This window comes from Eriocheir sinensis, unplaced genomic scaffold (assembly GCF_024679095.1).
Source record: "Eriocheir sinensis breed Jianghai 21 unplaced genomic scaffold, ASM2467909v1 Scaffold106, whole genome shotgun sequence".
In the NCBI taxonomy this organism is placed as follows: Eukaryota; Metazoa; Arthropoda; class Malacostraca; order Decapoda; family Varunidae; genus Eriocheir; species Eriocheir sinensis.
The window spans coordinates 710,303-718,780 of record NW_026110363.1 but is presented as its reverse complement, the minus strand read 5'-3'; the positions used below and the strand labels follow the sequence as shown (position 1 = coordinate 718,780).

The window sequence follows — 8,478 nt, the reverse complement described above, 5'->3', positions numbered from 1 at the left end:
CATCCATAACTTCATTAATTTTCCTTGGGGAGATATTATTGGGGTGATGCTTTTCTTTCGTTTTTTACTTCTTTCCAATATGATTTCCTGTTCCTTTATATTTTCACTTAGTCTTTTCCAAAGTCTTCACCAACTCTCTTCTTACTTTCTTTTATTGCTTGTTTTAATTTCATTTTGCATTCTCTATATTTCTTTTTCCTTTCCCTTTTTACTTGCTCAACCACATTTCTTTCTTAAGTTTTCTTTAAAAAGTTCCCTTTTCTCTCTTACTATCCTCCTTATCTCTTCTGTCCACCATGAATTTCCGTTTCTTTTTCCATCTCTCACCACTTTCATTCCTACCACTTTTTTGTTGTAGTTAACACTACTTCTTTAAATGTTCTAAAAACTTTTTCAGTGTCTGTACTATCTTTCACACTTTCCCATTTTTCACTTAAGGCATCTACCATTTCACCTCATACTCATCTTTTATTTCTTTTTCCTGTAACTTTTCTATCTTCAGTATTTCCTTTTTACTTCACCTTTCTTTTCAAACACCCACTTTTGCAAGATGGTCAGAGCCATCGAACATCCCTTACTACCTTCGCGTCACAGATATCCTTTCTCAGTCTTCCATCTACTGCCACATAATCAATCAATCCTTTCTGCTCATAATCATTCCCCTCCTCCATGTGTATATGTGGATATAGGCAAAAGTAATAAAGCCCCACATCAGAAGTTGTATTGCTTTGCCTGGGTTATGCAGATGATGTAGTATTAGTGGAAGGATTTTGCCTGATCCTAAATGACTTTGGTATGGAATGGAAACTTATCTTTAAACATAATAATGGAAATTCACACCAGCAGTAGGACAGCAGGTGCTGGGAAACAATATCTTAGAGGTAATAGAAACACATGGTTATTTAGCATTTGAGATAAGCAAGGAGGCCATAGGAGAAAGCACAAAAAACTGAATGAAGCCAAGGTAAGGAAAATGACGGGTGTTAACATCAGTGGTAGAGAAGGAAATTAGCCAGTATGAATATGGAAGTTGCTTTTGGATGGGAAAGTAGTAACCCCACAGCTATCTTGTATGGGTCAGCAGGACTAACACTTAAGATGTCAGGAGATTAGAAGTCATTCAAGACCAGTTGGCATGATAGAGTTCACATGCTCTCAGGTGAAATGGGGTGAAGCTAATGAGAATGGTCAACATAAGTGAATCTGAGTTTCAAAGAGAGGAAATGAGTGAACACCGGTGGGCCAATTAAATTAATATAACACTGGAAATTCAAGACAATCCCCTTTGGAGAAAGGAAATATACAGAGAGGGAAAGCATATGACGACACTGGAGCAGAGTGAAACAATGTGAATGGGAGACCTGTCAAAGATAGTTGAGAAAAGTGGCCTCTGTGAATGGAAGTACCTATGCCTATCTATAGTACAGCAGATAGGTGAAGAAGCTCGGGAAACATTAGAACATTTTATAATAGTACTAGTGATTGTGTGCCTTGACCCACTGAGATAAAGATATACCAGAGTAACCTGACAAAGTTGATATATATCAAAATAAATAAACAAGAAAGTCACTGAACACACGAGTCTGAAATTATGGTAGCCATCTCACGTGAGGCTAATGCATTATGTGTTGTATGTTGGTCTCTGAATACAGTACAGTGACAAACAGCTTGAATATTGAAGAAACTTCAAACTATTAAAGAGTGTGAGTTAACGCATCTTAGCACATTGCATTTTGGCGGTAGAGGGGTCAGGTTAGGTTGGTCATAGGCTAGGCATAGTTAGGTTTGGTCAGGTCTGGTTAGATTTAGTTTGTTTTGACTTGTTTACTTTTATTATTTGGTAATTCCGTGTGATACGCTTCGCGCTACGCCTTTGTTGTCACCGGCGGCTGAGGAGACGACGTCAGGGCAGTAATATACATATTTTACCAAAACACATAAAAGAATAGTGGAGGTACACCGGAAACATGAAAAGATGCACCTTTATAACGATCATAGGCAATAAAGACCACAAGAGGAAGAAGAAGAAGGCTCGTTTATGTCGATCATTTACTCCACTGTTGTGTCTATTGTTTCCAAACAAGCTTTTGTGTACAGATAGATAACGTGTTGAATGCATTATAGCTATTTCATCTCTGCATAATATGCACTGTGGTAGCTATATACAATGCTTTTGCAAGTGGTCGTTTTGCTAGGCGATGCACTTCATACCGGTATTTTGCTCAAAAAATACTTAGCTTAGAGTCCGCTAAGGGGAATTCTAAGTAATACTTAAGGGCCAATGCTTAGCTAAAAGCTGTTAAGTGCAAGGCTTAGTATTATTCTTAGAATATTTGTGCATACGGCCCCTGGGTCTTGGATGTTGGTCAGCGTTGCCAAGCCTGATTTTTTATATCCGCTACTCTGAGGGCATGAATGAATGAATGAATGAAGAATGGAAAAAAGTAAAGAATAGATAAGTCGGAAGAAACGAAGAAAGAACGAAAGAGTTAGAAGGAAAGACTTTAAAGAACCCGCTAAGTGTGACTGCCATGCCGGGCCCAGCAGCGTATGCTTCCCGTTACTCACGCGTATCAACGAACAAGGAACATGTGCACGTGGGAGTCCAAATTGCATATATTTCTTATACACGACAAAATCTCGCTCCCATTAGCCGACTTTAATACTCGCTAAATTGTACGAAAACATCGACCTGGAAAATGGCAAACTTGCAACGCTGAATGTTTGTTTATATATTTTAGCATAGCTGATGGTTTTAGATTTGATTTAATTTTCATTTTAGTTGTATTATCAGACTATTTACAGCCCTTTCCTAGGTGGCGATGGATAGTTCAAGCCTTTAACTATTTCCATGGGTAGTCACAGCCCCGCCGATGGTCTGGAAATAGGAGAAAATACCAATAATAATAAGCTTTTTTCTCCTTCATCTTGACCCATAGGTAATGCATTAGGAGGGATGGCAACAATAACATCCCATTTCAAAGCCATGTTTCTCCTATTTCCAGACTATTTGCAGGCATTTCCAGGGTGGCGATGGATAGTTCAAGCTTTCAAGTATTTCCACGGGTAGTGACAGCCCCGGCGATGGTCTGGAAATAGGAGAAAATGGCAATAATAATCAACTTTTTCTCCATTTTTCCTTCGCTTCTTCTCTCACAAACGAAATCAAACAGAAATAAAACGAAAAAAATAATTAATAATTAAATAAAACATAAATAAAACAAGAAAAACATTAATAAAAAATAATTAGAAAATGTTAAAATGAAGATTAAAAAAGCAAAAAACGTTAAAACATATAACAAAATAAATCAAACAAATAAACGAAACAAAATAATAGAAATAAAAATTGAAATATAACGAATAAAACAGAAATAATATATATATATATATATATATATATATATATATATATATATATATATATATATATATATATATATATATATATATATATATATATATATATAGATATATATATGTATGTGTGTGATTGCATGTGTAATGCGATGAAATCGTAGCATGATGCAATATTAGCTTAGCATGGTGCAACTCAACGTGTTGGGACGAGAGCGACAGAGGGGAGTTGCGAGCGAGAGGCGCTGAGGGACAGTTGAGGGTGTCGAGCGGGAGGCCAGTGTGAGCAAGACGCGTGTCGGGGATGGCAGGGGTTCAGCTGAATGCCCCGTTCGTGAGCGGTGTGCGAGTCTGTCGTGCCTCTGTGTGCCTGGGGCCGTATGCACAAATATTCTAAGAATAATACTAAGCCTTGCACTTAACAACTTTTAGCTAAGCATAGGCCCTTAAGTATTACTTAGAATTCCCCTTAGCGGACTCTAAGCTAAGTATTTTTTGAGCAAAATACCGGTATGAAGTGCATCGCCTAGCAAAACGACAACTTGCAAAAGCATTGTATATAGCTACCACAGTGCATATTATGCAGAGATGAAATAGCTATAATGCATTCAACACGTTATCTATCTGTACACAAAAGCTTGTTTGGAAACAATAGACACATCAATGGAGTAAATGATCGACATAAACGAGCCTTCTTCTTCTTCCTCTTGTGGTCTTTATTGCCTATGATCGTTATAAAGGTGCATCTTTTCATGTTTCCGGTGTACCTCCACTATTCTTTTATGTGTTTTGGTAAAATATGTATATTACTGCCCTGACGTCGTCTCCTCAGCCGCCGGTGACAACAAAGGCGTAGCGCGAAGCGTATCACACGGAATTACCAAATAATAAAAGTAGACAAGTCAAAACAAACTAAATCTAACCAGACCTGACCAAACCTAACTATGCCTAGCCTATGACCAACCTAACCTGACCCCTCTACCGCCAAAATGCAATGTGCTAAGATGCGTTAATTCACACTCCTCAGTAGTTTGAAGTTTCTTCAATATTCAAGCTGTTTGTCACTGTACTGTATTCAGAGACCAACATACAGCACATAATGCATTAGCCTCACGTGAGATGGCTACCATAATTTCAGACTCGTGTGTTCAGTGACTTTCTTGTTTATTTATTTTTATATATATCAACTTTCAGTCAGGTTACTCTGGTATATCTTTGCCTCAGTGGGTCAAGGCACACAATCATTAGTACTATTATAAAATGTTCTAATGTTTCCCGAGCTTCTACACCTATCTGCTGTACTATAGATAGGCATAGGTACTTCTCCATTCACAGAGGCCACTTTTCTCAACTATCTTTGACAGGTCTCCCATTCACATTGTTTCACTCTGCTCCAGTGTCGTCATATGCTTTCCCTCTCTGTATATTTCCGTTTTCCAAAGGGGATTGTCTTCAATTTCCAGTTATATTAATTTGGCCCACCGGTGTTCACTCATTTGAAACTCAGCTTCCCCTTTGTTAACCTTTCTCAGAAGCCTCACCCTATTTCCCCTGAGAGCATGTGAACACTATCATGCCAACTGGTCTTGAATGACTTCTAATCTCCCGACATCTTAAGTGTTAGTTTTGCTGACCCATACAAGATAGCTGTGGGGTTACTACTTTCCCCATCCAAAAGCAACTTCCATATTCATACTGGCTAATTTCCCTTCTCTACCACTGATGTTAACACCCGTCATTTTCCTTACCTTGGCTTCATTTACTTTTCTTTGTGCTTTCTCCTATGGCCTCCTTGCTTATCTCAAATACTAAATAACCATGAGTTTGTATTACCTCTAAGATATTGTTTCCCAGCACCCGCTGTCCTACTGCTGGTGTGACTTTCCATTATTTTGTTTAAAGATAAGTTTCCATTCCATACCAAAGTCATTTAGGATCAGGCAAAGTTCTTCCACTAATACGACATCATCTGCATAACCTAGGCAAAGTAATACAACTTCTGATGTGTGGGGCTTTATTACTTTTGCCTATAATATCCACATATACACATGGAGGGGTAGGAATGATTATGAGCAGAAAGGATTGATTGATTATGTGGCAGTAGATGGAAGACTGAGAAAGGATATTTGTGACGCGAAGGTAGTAAGCGGAATGTTCGATGGCTCTGACCATCTTGCAAAAGTGAGTGTTTGAAAAGAAAGGTGAAGTAAAAAAGGAAATACTGAAGATAGGAAAGTTACAGGAAAAATAAATAAAAGATGAGTATAACATGAAATGGCAGAGGCCTTAAGTGAAAAATGGGAAAGTGTGATAGTACAGATACTGAAAAAGTTTTTAGAACATTTAAAGAAGTAGTGTTAACTACAACAAAAAAGTGGTAGGGATGAAAGTGGTGAGAGATGGAAAAGAAAAGGAAATTCATGGTGGACAGAAGAGATAAGGAGGATAGTAAAAGAAAAGGAACTTTTTAAGAAAACTTAAGAAAGAAATGTGGTTGAGCAAGTAAAAGGGAAAGGAAAAGAAATATAGAGAATGCAAAATGAAATTAAAACAAGCAATAAAAGAAAGTAAGAAGAGAGTTGGTGAAGACTTTGGAAAAGACTAAGTGAAAAATATAAAGGGAACAGGAAATCATATTGGAAAGAAGTAAAAAACGAAAGAAAAGCATCACCCCAATAATATCTCCCCAAGGAAAATTAATGAAGTTATGGGTGAGAATGGAAAGATGTTGAAAGACGGGGAAGCTGTGAAAGAGACATGGAGAGAATATTTCAAAAACTTAATGAATTTTTTTGATGGACATCCAGCAGCTGTTACAGCAACAGTTTTGAGCGGAGGTAGAGGAGGAGTATATAAAGAAAGAAGTATAACATATGAAGAAGTAAATCAGGCATTAAAAAGATTAAAAAATGGAAAAGCAGCAGGAACTGATGGAATCAATCAAAGATTTTCCTTCAGGATGGTAGGAGAAAAAATAATAGCAAAAGGAAAGAAACTATACACTGCCTTCATGGACTTAGAAAAAGCTTATGACAGATTCGATTGGATTGCATTGTGGGATGTTTTAAAGATTTATGGTGTGGGAGGAAAACTGTTTAGTGCAATAAAGTCTTTCTATGAGGATGCATCTGCATGTGTCAAAATTACTGGAGAAACAAGTGAACATTTTGAGATAAAGGTGGGATTAAGGCAGGGGCGTGTCATGTCACCATGGTTGTTCAATATTTATATGGATGGTGTCATGGGAGAAATAGAGGGCAAAGTTGGAGTAAAAATGTACGCTGAGGGAAGGCAGTGGGTGCTGAATTCAATCCTGTTTACTGATGACACAGTGCTCATTGCAGAAAATGAAAGTGACTTACAAAACTTGGTCAGTGATTTTCAGAGCGTCTGTAAAAGGAGAAAGCTGAAAGTAAATGTCAACAAAAGTAAAGTGATGGTTTGTGAGGGAAGTAGAAGTGAAGTTGTAGATTTTGTATGCCCATATAGAGTGGGAACTGAATGTGAAAAAGAATGCAAAATAATTCTGAATGGTGAAGAAATGGAGGAGGTCAATGAGTTTAAGTACCTTGGATCAGTTATCAGTTGAAAATACAATAATAGTACCAACCCTCACATATGCAAGTGAAACATGGGCCTTGAATGAAAGTCAGAGGTCTAGAGTGCAGGCAGTGGAAATGAGTTATTTGAGGAGTGCTTGTGGTGTGAGTAGAATGGATGGAATAAGTAATGAAAGTGTGTATGAGCGTTTTGGAATGTGTCACGGGGGTGAAGGGAATAAGTGACTTTAAAGTGGTTTGGCCACATGGAGCAAATGGAGGAGAGTAAGATGACCAGAAGGGTGTATGTGAGATTGAGGAGGGAATGTTGAGGACGCCCTCCAGTGAAATGGAGAGATAGGGTGCAGGAGTACGTTAGGGAGAAGGATGAGAGATCCTTGAGAAACTTTGAGCAGGCAAGGAGGGAGTGTCCGGATAGAGAAAGATGGAAACTTCTGCCGTGGCCATCCCCTGGTGGGAGCTCCTAAGAGCAGGCATTGATGGGATGATGATGATGAATGAATTGAGAGGAATCACAGCAGAAATGTTGAAGTGTGGAGATGAAGTTACTATATGAATGGTCAAGATATGTGAAGTGGCCTGGGAAGGGGGGGGGGAGGTCCCAGCAGACTTGACAAAAGCCATCATGGTCCCAGTTTACAAGGGGAAGGGCAGGAGAGGGGAGGTGGGAGTTGTAGGGGTATAAGTCTGCTGAGTGTAGGCTACCTGGAAAGGTATATGGAAAAGTCCTAATTGAGACTGCGCAAAGACTTACAGAAGAGAAAATCAGTGAAGAACAAGGAGACTTCAGGAAGGGAAGAGGATGTGTGGATCAGATATTTTCCTTCAGTATGGTGTTTTATTAGAAAAAATATTAGCAAAAGGAAAAAATACTATGCTGCCTTCATGGATCTAGTTATTCTAAAGAAAGTTTATGACAGAGTCATTGTGGGACGTCTTAAAGATATATATGTCATCATGGTTGTTCAATATTTATATGGATGGTGTTATGAGAAATGAAGGGCAAAGTTGGGGAAATTGAAGTAAAAATGTATGCTGAGGGAGGGAGGGAAGTGGGTGATGAATTCAATCTTATTTGCTGATGACACAGTGCTCAATGCAGAAAATGAGAGTGACTTACAAAATTTGGTCAGTGTTTTTGATAGTGTATGTAAAAGGAGAAAGCTGAAAGTAAATGTCAACAGAAGTAAAGTGATGGTTTGTGAGCGGAGTAGAAGGGAGGTTGTAGAGTTTGTATGCCCATATAGAGTGGGCATTGAATGTGAAAAAGAACGCCAAATAATTTTGAATGGTGAAGAAATGGAGGAGGTTAACGAGTTTAAGTACCTTGGATCAGTTATGTGTAAGCATGGTGGTACAGAAGAAGAGAAAAGAGAAAGGGCATTGCAAGGATTGACTGATTGGAAGAGAAGCTGCGGATCCATCTCTGGCATGCCATCTCATTGTTGGGGGCTGAATTTCTCCATGGCATGGACTGGACCTCTGCCGGACAGCTGGAGAAAGCTGCCATGGCACAAACCCGACTGATGGAGACAACTGATTTCTTCTTCCACATCATGTTTGG

General features: G+C 38.6%; 1 long non-coding RNA gene across 1 annotated transcript in view; it reads right to left on the bottom strand.

Moving 5' to 3' along the window:
* Positions 1–8,183: 8,183 nt before the first annotated feature.
* Positions 8,184–8,478, bottom strand: part of LOC126989124 (uncharacterized) — a 2,370-nt gene continuing 2,075 nt past the window's right edge. The window contains exon 3 of the long non-coding RNA XR_007742895.1: positions 8,184–8,478. This exon is cut by the window's right edge and continues 2 nt beyond it. This is a non-coding gene — a long non-coding RNA (uncharacterized LOC126989124).